This window comes from Lathyrus oleraceus, chromosome 3, assembly GCF_024323335.1.
Source record: "Lathyrus oleraceus cultivar Zhongwan6 chromosome 3, CAAS_Psat_ZW6_1.0, whole genome shotgun sequence".
Classification (NCBI taxonomy): Eukaryota; Viridiplantae; Streptophyta; class Magnoliopsida; order Fabales; family Fabaceae; genus Lathyrus; species Lathyrus oleraceus.
Genome location: NC_066581.1, coordinates 163,660,234 through 163,673,352, shown reverse-complemented (window position 1 = coordinate 163,673,352; position 13,119 = coordinate 163,660,234). Strand labels below are relative to the sequence as shown.

Sequence of the window (13,119 nt, the reverse complement as noted above, 5' to 3'; positions counted from 1 at the left end):
TTCTCTTCCTTCTTTCTCCAGTGAATCTCCCAGTGTAAACTCCAAGTGTCTCTCCAAGTGTAACTCCCCTACTGAAACTTCAGTATTTATAGACTAATTTCGTGGGTAATGGGCTTGGAATGAGGGAGACCCAAGTCCAAAATAATTTGTTATATTTTATTTATTTATTTATTTTAATTATTTAATTAATTAATTAATTAATTAATTAATTAATTAATTAATTAAATTTTTTTTTTTTTTTTCGTTTTTTTTTTTTCGTTTTTTTTTTTTTTTTAGGAAAAATGATGGGTAATTTTTGGGGTATGACAGCTGCCCCTGTTCAATATTCTTGAACCGAGAGAGTTAGGATGGCGTGTATGCCATTCGTGGTCTGGAGGTGGAAGATTATTGAACACTAGAATGCCCCAAAAATTTGCACTTGAGAATCGACAGTTGGTCTTGATGGAGATGGGCTTAAAGATGCCATCCGGGAGGTTTGATGACGAAAGCTTTAGATCGCGCCGTATATTAGGCCAATTTGAAGACATGGGTGCCACACTGGGTCGTACGTTAGACCGTATAATGAGTCATCCATTAGGCTGCCGACTTCGCTGGGGAGTCGGAGTGTGTCATATGCTGTTGGGGATAAAGGATCAGAATGGACCATACGCTAGATCGTATCTGAGTTGCAGAATGAGCCGTACGTTAGGCTGAATCTGATGACGAAAGGGGTAGTCGTACGTTAGACTACACTTCAGAAATGTACCGTATGTTAGGTAGCATCTGAGGGGATGGACATCCGAACGGGTCGTACGTTAGACCGTCGCAGAATGAGTCGTCTGTTAGGCCGCATCTGATGATGAAAGCGGTAGTCGTACGCCAGACTACACTTCAGAAATGTACCGTACGTTAGGTAGCATCTGAGGGTTGTAAGATCCAAACGGGTCGTACGTTAGACCGCGTTGGGGTTGTTGAAGTTCAGAATGGATCGTACGTTAGATCGTATCCGAGTTGTAGAATGAGTCGTCCGTTAGGCTGCATCTGAAAAAGAAAGTAGTCGTACGCTAGATTACACCCCTGAATGTACCGTACGCTAGGCAGCATCTGAGGATTTGAAGGTCCAAATGGGTCGTACGTTAGACCGCATTGGAGTTGCTGAAGAAGTCATATGTTGGGCTGAATCAGAATGAACCGTACGTTAGGCTGTATCTGATAACCTGTATATGTTGTACTTGCAATAAATGTCTGGGATGGGCTTAAAGATGCCATCGTTAGGAGGATATCGAAGTGTTGTCAGAATGAATGTTCCCATGAACTGTATTTGAAATATGTATCTGAATCTTGAATGTGATTGATAAAGGTGTCTGTCTGAATGAACCTTTTATTTTGACTATATCAGGAGGATAAATAACCTGCAAAGAAAAGTTAGCTTCATGCTATGTCATGATGTATGAGATGTTTCGTGTTATGCTAAAATAAATGCGAATGTTGTATGCATGCGTATGCTGTGAAATGATGTAATGAATGAGTTATGCGTATGAGAAGTTCTGCTTGGGGACTCTACTGGGGAAAATAAATCCCCATCTACTGATTGGAGATATTTGTAACGATGACCCTTTCTCGGCAGGGGGTTCTTGATTCTGTCTGATGGTAGAAATATTCCACAGATCTTGGCTGAGGATGGATGAGATGATCAATCTGTCTGATGATGCCGACCTCTGTTGGGGAGTAACTGGCTGTGCCGGGGAATACTGCTAATTTCTTCTGAGGAATAACAGACTTGCTGGGGGAATAGAATTGGTAGCGGATTCATTGGAAGCATGGTTAGACCTTCTCCTCGATCCTGAAGTCGGGTAGTAATTGCTATTGCTATTCTACGCATATATTTTGGTAAACATTGGTCATATTCAAATGCATATATTAATTCAAATTAAATCAATGGACGTTTACGCAAACAAAACAGAAAAGAAAAACAAAAGCATCTTTTGAAAGAAGGTTGTATTGATTTTGAAAGAAGGCCTATAAACAGGCAATTTGTGTACAAGGAGACAGAAATCCTAGTAAGAGGAAATTGTCGAAAATAAAGAGAAAGCTATGTGGAAGAAGTCCTATTGATTTTAAGTCTACTACTGTCATTATGTCTTCAAGCATCTCATCCCCTGCTGTCGGATGGAAGTGATTGGCTTGTTCAGTCCCTTGAACTTGGATGAAGTTGACTAAGAACGGGACATAGTCATACGCTTTAATCCCTAATTTTTGCCTGGACCGCCTTTTCAGGTTTTCAGTCCACCAGGATACCCCTTTTTGCCCAAGCCGCCTTTTCAGGTTTTCGACTTGCCGGGTGTACATTTTTTTTTATATATCCCTAATTTTTGCCCGAACCCTTTTGGTTCGCCGGGATGCCCTTACTTTTGCCTAGATACGTCGATCTAGCGGGTCTCTTTTATGCGTAGTATTTTTTAACTATGTCCGCGTTCACGGGATGTGGGAAGTCTTCACCATCCATTGTAGCGAGTATCATGGCTCCACCTGAGAATACCTTCTTAACTACAAATGGCCCTTCGTATGTGGGAGTCCATTTGCCTCTGGGGTCAGTTTGTGGTAGGATGATGCGTTTGATTACCAAGTCGCCAATTTGATACACTTGTCTCTTGACCTTTTTGTTGAATGCCCTGGTCATGCGCTTCTGATATATCTGCCCGTGACATACAGCCGCAAGTCTCTTCTCATCCATCAAATTTATCTGATCGAGTCGAGTCTGAATCCATTCGTCCTCGTCTAAGCCCGCCTCTTTCATGATCCTTAGAGAGGGAATCTGAACTTCCACTGGTAAAACGGCTTCCATTCCGTAGACTAAAGAGAAAGGAGTTGCCCCCGAAGTTCGCACGGAGTAGTACGATAACCATGAAGAGCAAATGGTAACATCTCATGCCAGTCTTTGTATGTTACTGTCATTTCTTGCATGACCTTCTTGATATTGTTAGCAGTCCCCACGGCGCCGTTCATCTTTGGCCGGTACGGAGAAGAGTTATGGTGTTTTATTTTGAACTGCGTGCAGAGTTCAGTAATCATCTTGTTGTTCAAATTAGTACCATTGTCAGTGATAACTCTTTCAGAAGACAGCAGGTTTCTCAAATAGGTATTTGATAGAATCCATCTTAGAAGTCAATAAGGTGGTATGATTCAACATATACTGTCTTAGTCGGCGAGCAGCCCAGGCCAAAGCACAGCAAGCTTTCTCGGGCTGTGAGTATGTTGTTTCACAGTCGGTACCTTTTGCTAAGGCAGTATATGGCATGCTCTTTTCGACCAGACTCGTCATGTTGCCCCAACACACCTCATTGAATTTTCTAACACGGTCAAATACGTAATTAAAGGTCTTCCTTCAACTGGTGGCATCGGAACTGGAGGTTCTTGGCGATATTTCCTGATTTTGTCATAAGCTTCTTGGCATTCATCATTCCATACCATCTCTTGATTTTGTCTCAGTAATTTGAAGATGGTTTTGCAGGTAGCAGTCAAGTGTGGAATGAATCGGGCAATGTAATTCGAGTGCCCCAAGAAACCTCTGACTTCTTTCTTGTTTATTTCAGTACCCAGATTTACAATTTCAATTGATTCCTCATGCGGCTGTATAGTCTTTTCTTCTTGCAGTAGTCGGGCAAGTTCTCCAGGGACTTCACAATCTTCCTCGCTTCCATCCTCGGCTTGGTAGATCGGATTTTCAAAGTCATAATGAACAGTAGCAGAGTCATTACCAACAGGATCCAGAGTGGATATGGATCGGCAAATTGTTACGTGAGTGTGTGCAAGAAACATAGCTTGTTTGAAAAATGACAGGAAAGATAAAGAGCGCAATATTTGAATGCAAAAAGTCCATTGATCTATTGAATATGAATATGCTTATGAAAATGACAAACCCCTAACAAATTAGCCATTGTGCCTCGGGCATAGACACAATGCTTTAAGAAGTTTGATTGTAAAAGAAAATTAAAATTTGCAATTCTAGAATAAACAATAACAATTACTCCTGACTAAAGGAAATCGGGATAATGTCTTCAGTCTTCCAATTGTTGAGTCCGTCACCAATTGTTGGGAAAATCCAGCTATCCAAGTCGCAATCACTATCAGCATCTTCCATAGCATTAATCTGATTTTTGACTATCTTTCCAGAGTTAAACCCCAGGCCAGCTTTATCAGACTTGTACGGTACATTGATCAGTTGACCCCAACCAGCACGATCACCATTTTCAATCGCGGCTTGAGCATCTTTCAGAGAGATCATGACAGGGGGAGCACGAACAACCTTGGGCACAAGGGGAGTTGGCTTAAGGACAGGACTGGGTGGAGGAACCACTTCAAATGACTGAGAAAGAGTCTCAAAGAATTCACCATCCATCTCGACGTATTTGAAGGCTTGCACACTACTGACAATATACTCTTCTTCTCCACATACAGTGACAACCATGCCTGCTATTGGATACTTCAGCTTTTGATGAAGCGACGAAGCTACCGCACCTGCCCCATGGATCCAAGGGCGCCCCAACAAGCAGGAGTAGGCGGGACGAATGTCCATCACGTGAAAGGTAGTGTTGAAGACTTGAGGTCCTATCTTGATAGGGAGAACCACTTCACCATAGACAACACTCTTCGCACCATCGTAAGCACGCACCACAACATCACTAGGTTTCAGTTCAATGCCTTTGTAGTCAAATTTATCGAGTACAGCTTTCGGGAGCACATTCAAGGAAGAGCCGTTGTCGATCAACACGTGAGCCAGGGTGATCCCCTCACACTCGATGGAGATATGCAGAGCTTTATTGTGATTCTTTCCTGCTGGCGTCAGGTCAGCATCGGAAAAGCCTAGGCCATTGTCAACAGTCAAATTAGCAACATAATGTTCGAATTGATCGACGGATGTTTCTTGAGGCACATGAGCGGTCTTCAAGAATTTCATCAATGCATTGGCATGGGATTCAGAGGATAATAACAAGGACAACATTGAGATTTTAGACGGAGTATGCCCCAATTGTTCCACTACATCAAAATCGCTCTTACGGATGATTTTCAGCATCTCTTCCATTTCCTGTTTGGCAACATCTTCAGAAGTAACTTCGACCGATGTCTCTGACTGAGGAGGATTGACTGGTCTTTTTCCTCGAATTTCGGGAGCGGGAGGTGAGATTTCTGGGGAGTAGATCCTTCCACTTCGAGTAACTTTACTAGTCCCCACAATATCATTAGGATTAGCAGAACTACCAACTTGCTTTATGCCATGGATGTAAACGTCGCCTCCATAGTTCCACGGAATAGCTTTGCTGGAGGAATATGGCACGGGGCCAGGTGCGGTAATAATCAGGGGAGCCACTTTGGGCTCAGCGGTAATCTTCACAGGCACTCTAGTAGCGGTAATCTTCACTGGAGCTTTGGACCTAGCAATCACAGATACCTCTTCAATAGAGTTGTCCACCTTAGGAACCCTTTCAAATAGAATTGTACGATCATCCATCAGCCGTTGAATGCCGTTCTTCAACTTCAAACAATCATTGGGTCGGAGTACACAGAGATCGCAATCTTCAGCACAACCTGGAAATAAACCAGCTTGCAATAAATTCTTCTTAACGATCAGGAGAGGAGATGCTAAATCAGCAACGTCAGTAACGTGAGAATTGTCGTCCACAACATTAACATTCTGGTCATGATTAGGCATAGGTGCTGTGATGACATTGGGGGTCGCCGGAGGATCAAATTCAATTTCTCCAGCGTCGATCATATCCTGAATCTTGTTCTTCAACAACCAGCAATCATTCGTATCATGCCCGGGGCTATCGGAGTGATAGGCACACCTGGCGTTGGGATTATAACGAGGAGAAGTAGTGTTGGGATTTGCAGGAGGGCCTCTGAGGGTAATCAAATTGGCCTTTAACATACTCTGCAGTGCTTGGGTTAAAGTCATATTGATCTTGGTAAACTGTCTTCTCGACCTGTCTTGTCTGTGTTGGAAGTTCTGAGATGGCGGTGCGGCAATTGTAACTGCCCCAACAGTATGGTCACGATTCTTCTTGTTATGCTTCCTCTCACTGTACACAGAATTTGATTCATTCTTTCCCTGATAGGACTTTTTGGTGCTTGCAGAAGTAGCTGCCTGTATCTTTCCACTTCGAATGCCGCTTTCAACCCGTTCACCTGTCAAGATAAGTTCAGTGAAACCTGACGAGGAACTTCCCAGTAGATGGCTGTAGAATGGGCCAGTCAGTGTACCCATGAACATGTCCACTAACTCTCGATCAGTCATAGGGGGTTTGACTCTGCCAGCCAAATCTCTCCACTTTTGAGCATATTCTTTGAAACTTTCTTTAGAGCCCATAGTCATATTTTGTAGCTGTAGCCGAGTAGGCGCTAACTCAGAATTATACTGGTAGTGCTTGTAGAAAGCTGTTGCTAAATCAGTCCATGTGCGGATGTTAGAGCTCTCAAGCTGATAATACCACTCTAACTGTGTGCCAGACAGACTCTCTTGGAAGAAATGGATCCACAGTTTCTTATCAGTAGTGTGCGGCTGAATCTTTCTCACATAAGCCCTTAGATGCATCTGAGGACAAGAGGCACCATCATACTTAGTGAAAATGGGAACCTTGAATTTGCGGGGAATGACCACATCAGAGACCAGACCCAAGTTTTCGAAATCCAGACCGGGCACTTTCTGCCCCTCCATAGCTAGCATACGTTCTTCCAGCAACTTGTACTTATCATCCTTCGGAGAGTACTGTTCATGTTCATAATCTTCATCGTCGTCCTCAGAATTGACGAGATTAGGATTCTCATCTTCCGAATCATCTCGGTCTCTTCTTCTGAATCCTTCGGAATTCTAATCTTGACTCCTGTAACCTGTCCCTTAAGCCTTCTCCCCGGGTTGATGTAACCCACAGGTTTCTGGTCCTTCTTCTTCTCCATCAAAAGAGCTTTCAGTTCTTCCTGCCCCTTAGATAAGCTCAGCATCATTTCCTGGAATTGAGCATTCTGGGCCTGGAGATCTTTGACAGTTTGTTCGAGAGCCATTGTTCAATCTGTTTGAATCTGCTGGAATCTGTTTGATAGGAAAATCGTGAGAACACTGATCCTTTAGAATACCTGTTATGCGATGCAATGCAATGTATGAAATGTTTTCAAGGACTTTCGGGATTTAACTTTGCATAAACTAACAAAAAGAGCTTTTTTTTTTCTTTCTCTTTTGTTTTTGCTTTTGTTTTGTTTTTTCTTTTTTTTTTTTTGCAGAGTTAAATCCCTAAATCCTTGAAATGGTTAGTACAATGCCATGATGTTATGATGTTATGTTGTTATGATGTCATGTTGTTAGATAAATAACAAGCACAAGCAAGTCACACAACAATCATTCCTAGGTTTTAAGGCTTGCGTGAGTTCCATAGGTAAATACCCTCCCCACTGAAGTTTGGTTGGTTCAACCTGTCTTAGAATAGTAACCGGGTTCTAGAAGGATCTCAAATCATTGACCTTTCCTTAAGTCCACTTCAGTGCAACACCAAGTGGTTGACCGAAGCTTCCCTAAAGTCCAATCTCAAAGAGTGTAGTATCGAGTCTCAACCAACTCCAGTCGGAACCGAAGCCAGTTATCTCACTACTTTCTAATGGCCAGGATGAGTCAATTAGGGTTCTAAAGGTCTGGTTAATGCTTTTATGACACCACGCGAATGCCAGATATTTCCTCAACTAACATGAGGAACATCAGGACATCCAAAGTGCCACATTAACCGTAGCCATCATTTTGACCATTCCAGTATACGCCGGACAGTCGCGATGATCTCTTGCTACTTACCTAAGGTACACTAGATCCGGGTGTAGGATCTTTCACTCAAGCATAACATACCCAAGCAATCCCTTAAAAATAAATCAGACAAATTGAATAAGTGATCTTGTTTTTAAGGTAACCTCTCTTTTTAAATATTTAGGGTCCCCAGCAGAGTCGCCAGTTCTGTCATACGGTGAACTGGACTTTTTGTGGTTTTAATCGCAATGTCGCGGTTAGCAAGAGTCGCCACCGACTTTTCTTTTATCCAATAAGGAAAGGTGGAAAAGAACAAGAAAGACCTTAATTTAGATTTTGGGTTCGGGAGGTACATTATACAAAGGGAAGGTGTTAGCACCCTTTGTATCCATGGTTATCCATGGGCTCTTAATTGCTCGATCACTTATATTATTTTTAAAAAAAAAGTGTTTGTGAATTGTTTAGAAAAATTGTTTTGAAAAGAGAATTTAACTTTGTAATGATTCTTGTATGAATATATACAAAGTAGTTATCTCGTTTAGTTTTGGAAATTGTTTAGAAAAATATAACTCGGTAATGATTCTAGTATGAATATATACCAAGTGGTGATTTTCTAAGGATATTTTGAAAGGTGTGAGGTGTGAAAATTGTTTTTAGATTGTGAGCCAACAATTAAGAGTTATACCGACCCAAGGTCTTTATGAGTATTTCCTATCCTTCTGAGGGTAAAACTGTCCTTATTATTGAGAAATAAGTAGTTTTATCCTTTGGATGTAAAAGGGTCATCGTAGGGTCATCGATTGGTCATTGAAGGCAACAGTTATGAGGATACCTTAGCATTCGAAGGGACTATCATCATTTAACCGTAGGCAACATCGGAGGGTCATCGAGGGACAAAGTTGTATATTCGAAGGCAACATCCGAGGGACTATAATTTATTTTATGATGATTTAACCGAAGGGTCTTTGCTAAGGGTATCCCCACGTTCGCGGGACATGACCGTAATATCGTAATCGTAAGGCAACAAAGAGAGGTCCAAGATCACTTATTCAAAGGCCAAGTTTTACAATTAATTATATAATTAGGATGAAACTCCACATTAAAATTATTAAAAATAATATATTAAAAATTAATACATTAGAAATTAATACATTAAAAATTAATTTAGGGTGAAACTCCACAAGGGTATCCCACAAATAAAGTGGAATACCTAGCCAATAACCTTTTCCTGGGATATGTGAACCTTTACGAAACTCAAAAAAAGAAACATGTCAGAACACCAAATCAGGGTGCAATCGAAGATTACACCGGAGAAATATCACAACAATAAATAGGATAGGATGAATAATGCATGGCTATGATAAAAACATAAAAAAAACAGACTAGAAGAATCAGGTACTGTCTCGTTCGCCTCTGTCTCGCCTAGCGAAGGCCACGGATTTTGAATTTGAAAACAGCCCCATGTTAGGAACTTTGAATTTTATGGCATTTTATCACAGGAATAACATGGTCAAACATTCAGGGTATTCAGGCGTATTTAGATTCCCATACGAAAGCAAATTATATATCAACATTTAATCATGATACATTATATATGTAGATATGGCCAATTGAAAGTATAAACAATAGAGATACGCAAACCTGTTTGCCAATTCAAGGTTGAAGGGATTGACCACTTGTAGTATCGGAATAAGTTAGGCAGCGGGAATTGGACGGCGATGGCTTCGGTGCAGATGGGCTGCCTTCAGGGTTTCTTTACTCTGAATTCTCCGGGTAGGCAGGGTTCCTATGCCAAAGTTTCTATCCGTCCTTCTCTGTTCTCTCTCTTTCTTTTTCCTCAAGGTATTGTTCCAAGGAAACCTCAGAGTGTTTTGCTTCTCTTCCTTCTTTCTCCAGTGAATCTCCCAGTGTAAACTCCAAGTGTCTCTCCAAGTGTAACTCCCCTACTGAAACTTCAGTATTTATAGACTAATTTCGTGGGTAATGGGCTTGGAATGAGGGAGACCCAAGTCAAAAATAATTTGTTATATTTTATTTATTTATTTATTTTAATTATTTAATTAATTAATTAATTAATTAATTAAATTTTTTTCTTTTTTTTTTCTTTTTTTTTTCGTTTTTTTTTTTCGTTTTTTTTTTTTTTCGTTTTTTTTTTTTTTTTTTTTTTTTTTTTTTTTTTTTAGGAAAAATGATGGGTAATTTTTGGGGTATGACACCTACCAAGATGAAGACCAATCTCCTTGAGAATCACAAAACCCTAATTTGGACCTCCACATCCTCAGATGATCAATGACCAGTCCAATAAAACCCTAGCTTGCACTTTGACTCCCTCATCTTCTGATCAAGACTTGTGAGGATGGCTTGCACAATGTAACCACATGATATGCAATATGCAATGCCTAATGACCTAAAAATGATATGCAAATATGTTAAGCTAGTCCCAAGAGAGGAGGGCAAATTTTGAGGTGTTACAGGTTGCATATCTAATTTCAGATCCAGATTGACATGAAGATGAAAATTAACGGAAATTAGATGTCATTTTCCACAAACGATGTCATTATTCCGTTTGGGAATCTGAAATGGATGCTCTAACTCCGTGTAGGAACAAGAAATGAAGATAGTTGGATAATTGGCGATCTTGAACGGTGGCTCCGGTCTTCTTTACGGTGGCGTATGGTGGGATTTCATGGTTAATACTTCAACCCTCATGCCAGTTCAAGGTTCAAGACGAGTATAATGAATATGGAGATCAGAGATTGTACTTTGCTCTTTAGCCTGTTAATCATTTTTATAGTTTGGGTCGGAGTAGAGTGGATTGAGACTTTGTCCATTGGTCGGTCCAAAACATTATGGATTTGTTAGTACCCTAATGGGCTTTGTAGTTGGATTGATGTATCTATATAAAGAGATCGATTTACCTTGTGAATTAACAAGACCAAAAAGAGAACATGCACATTCTGAGAGGTTAAACATCAAGTAGTTTAGTGTGTTTTACGGATGCTCAACTCTGTCATATGTATCTCTCTACCATTCATTAAGAGACAAAGTTGTGGTTGTATTTCGTGAATTGTTTCACGTTCTTATTAACAATACTTAGAAACAATCCAAACAATACAAAAGGACCCAAAAGAACTTCTATCAATTTTTTTTGTTTAACCCCATCAGTTCTAGTACTAACTATTTTCTCTTTTATTAGATCTAATATTGTAGTATCAATATATTTAGAAACTCAAAAAATTTTACAACACACTTTTAAACTACAAGACTCGTTATATAATAAGTTATTATAATATCTCAAGATGTCATTACGAGATTCCATAATTGTTTAGGTTTGATATTATTTTCACTAAGAGCCTTTAGATTTTTGACTTCTGATATCGACCTAGTAAAGAAAATGAAGTAGATTTTTTTTGTAATAGAATTCGTTAGTGAAATATCACAATCAATGACAATCATTTTTGACATAATATTTAGGTTTTAAAAATAAATTATCATAAAAGAAAATCAATCCAACATGTTATGTATGTCATTAAAAAAAATTATTTTAATGAATGAAATAACAAGAGAAGTGAGTTTTCCCATTCCAATTTTTTTATTTTAAAGTCTCAGTATTTCAAAAAAATTATTAAAAACATAAAAGAAAATTATATATATTTTTAAAAAATGTTAGTTCTATAAGAGGGTAAAGTTGAAATTTAGATAGTGTGTGGGATTATATAACCTAGGTATAAAGAATAAAAAGTTACAAAGTTTAATGGAAAGAAAACGGTGACACAAGTGAAAAGTCCACAACACTACTACGGTAAGTTATCTTCATTATTTTTCAAAATAAATTTAGATCTCTATTACTAGTTTTGGTCGCATAAATGCATATACTTAAAATAGTTAAATATCATTAACGCTGGCTACTAACATCTCTGGGGTGGTGGCGCAGTTGGCTAGCGCGTAGGTCTCATAGCTTAGAGTTATCCTGAGGTCGAGAGTTCGACCCTCTCTCACCCCAAATATTTAATTTTTCCTTGCTAATCCATAAGCCTAAAAAGACTCCAGAAAGAAAAGATTCAGTGTAAAATCTCAAAAGAGCATGACTCTCCCTTCATTTACCTGTTCATCATTTTCTCAACTTTGTTCTTTATTGCCAATTAAAACTTAGTAATTAAATAAAATAAATTCAAATTAATTACACTGATTATTTTGGTTAAAAAACAAAAAAAAAATGGATAAAAAATAAATAAAAATCGGGCGTAACAATGCCCAAAAAATTAAACTGAATTCACCACAATGACCGAAAAATGCGACCGAAAAATTAAAACGAGCACGCAAAGTTAAACTACGTGAACCATAGATTAATAATATTGACTTCTATAAACTCGATTTTGAAATTTTTTACCCACTAAGATTCAGATAATGACAATACTCTTGACTATCACCCTTTTGACCTCTACAAGATGATGCAATAGAATGAACGATGCACTGGGATTGAGAAATCAAGTCTTTTAACTTCTTAATCAACAGATGACTGAATGAATGTCAACAAGACTAGACAAAATTTCATAACTCTTGACTTTTCATCTTAAACCCTGATGAATGTTTTTGACTAAAAGAATACATGATAAAACTGAAATGCTTACGTTATGCCGATGCGAGTGAAAAACTCAAAGTAAAATTTAGAGTATGACAGTTGTCCCTATTTAAACATCTTTAACTGGAGGATGTGAAGAACTCTTGTTTTTAAATCATCATGGTGAAAGATGGTTTAAATACCAAACATGCCCAAAATTTGCCTTTTTATGCAATAGAATGACAACAAAGATTAATATGAATGTAAATAAGCTAATAAATGCTCATGCTTTCTTAGATTATATATAAATGACTGAGGATTAGAGAATCATGTTCAGCTGTTCTTGACGGACGATAGATCTCTGGGGATGAATTTGTTACAAAGTAACTTGTTCGACTGTTCTTCAAACGTTCTTCGTTGAAGGCAGACTCTCTTGGGGGAACAAATGATCATATTCAATTGCTCTTGGCTAAAGATGTCATATTCAACAACTCTTGGTTGAGTCTGTCGTGTCCAACTACTGTTGGTTGAAAGCAAGTTTGTGCAAATATATTACTTAGCTGCTTTTGGCTGAAAACAAAATATTCAGCAACTCTTTGCTGAAACTATTATGTTGGAGAAAGATACCTATTGTCGAGGTCTACTGGAAAATCTACTGCCAAGATTAACAAGGGAATATATTATTGAGATTCTTTGAAAGGAATACTTTCTGTCGAGGTTTAACTTGGAAATCTACTAACGAGATTAACCAAATAATCTACTACCGAGATTTTGGTGAAAATAATACCTTCTACCG

At 38.9% G+C, this 13,119-nt stretch overlaps 1 non-coding gene across 1 annotated transcript; it reads left to right on the top strand.

The window, feature by feature from the left end:
- Positions 1-11,681: 11,681 nt before the first annotated feature.
- On the top strand, positions 11,682-11,765 carry TRNAM-CAU (transfer RNA methionine (anticodon CAU)). Its single transcript is given in 2 exon segments — positions 11,682-11,719; positions 11,730-11,765. It is a non-coding gene; the product is annotated as a tRNA-Met (tRNA).
- The last annotated feature ends 1,354 nt before the right edge of the window (positions 11,766-13,119 follow it).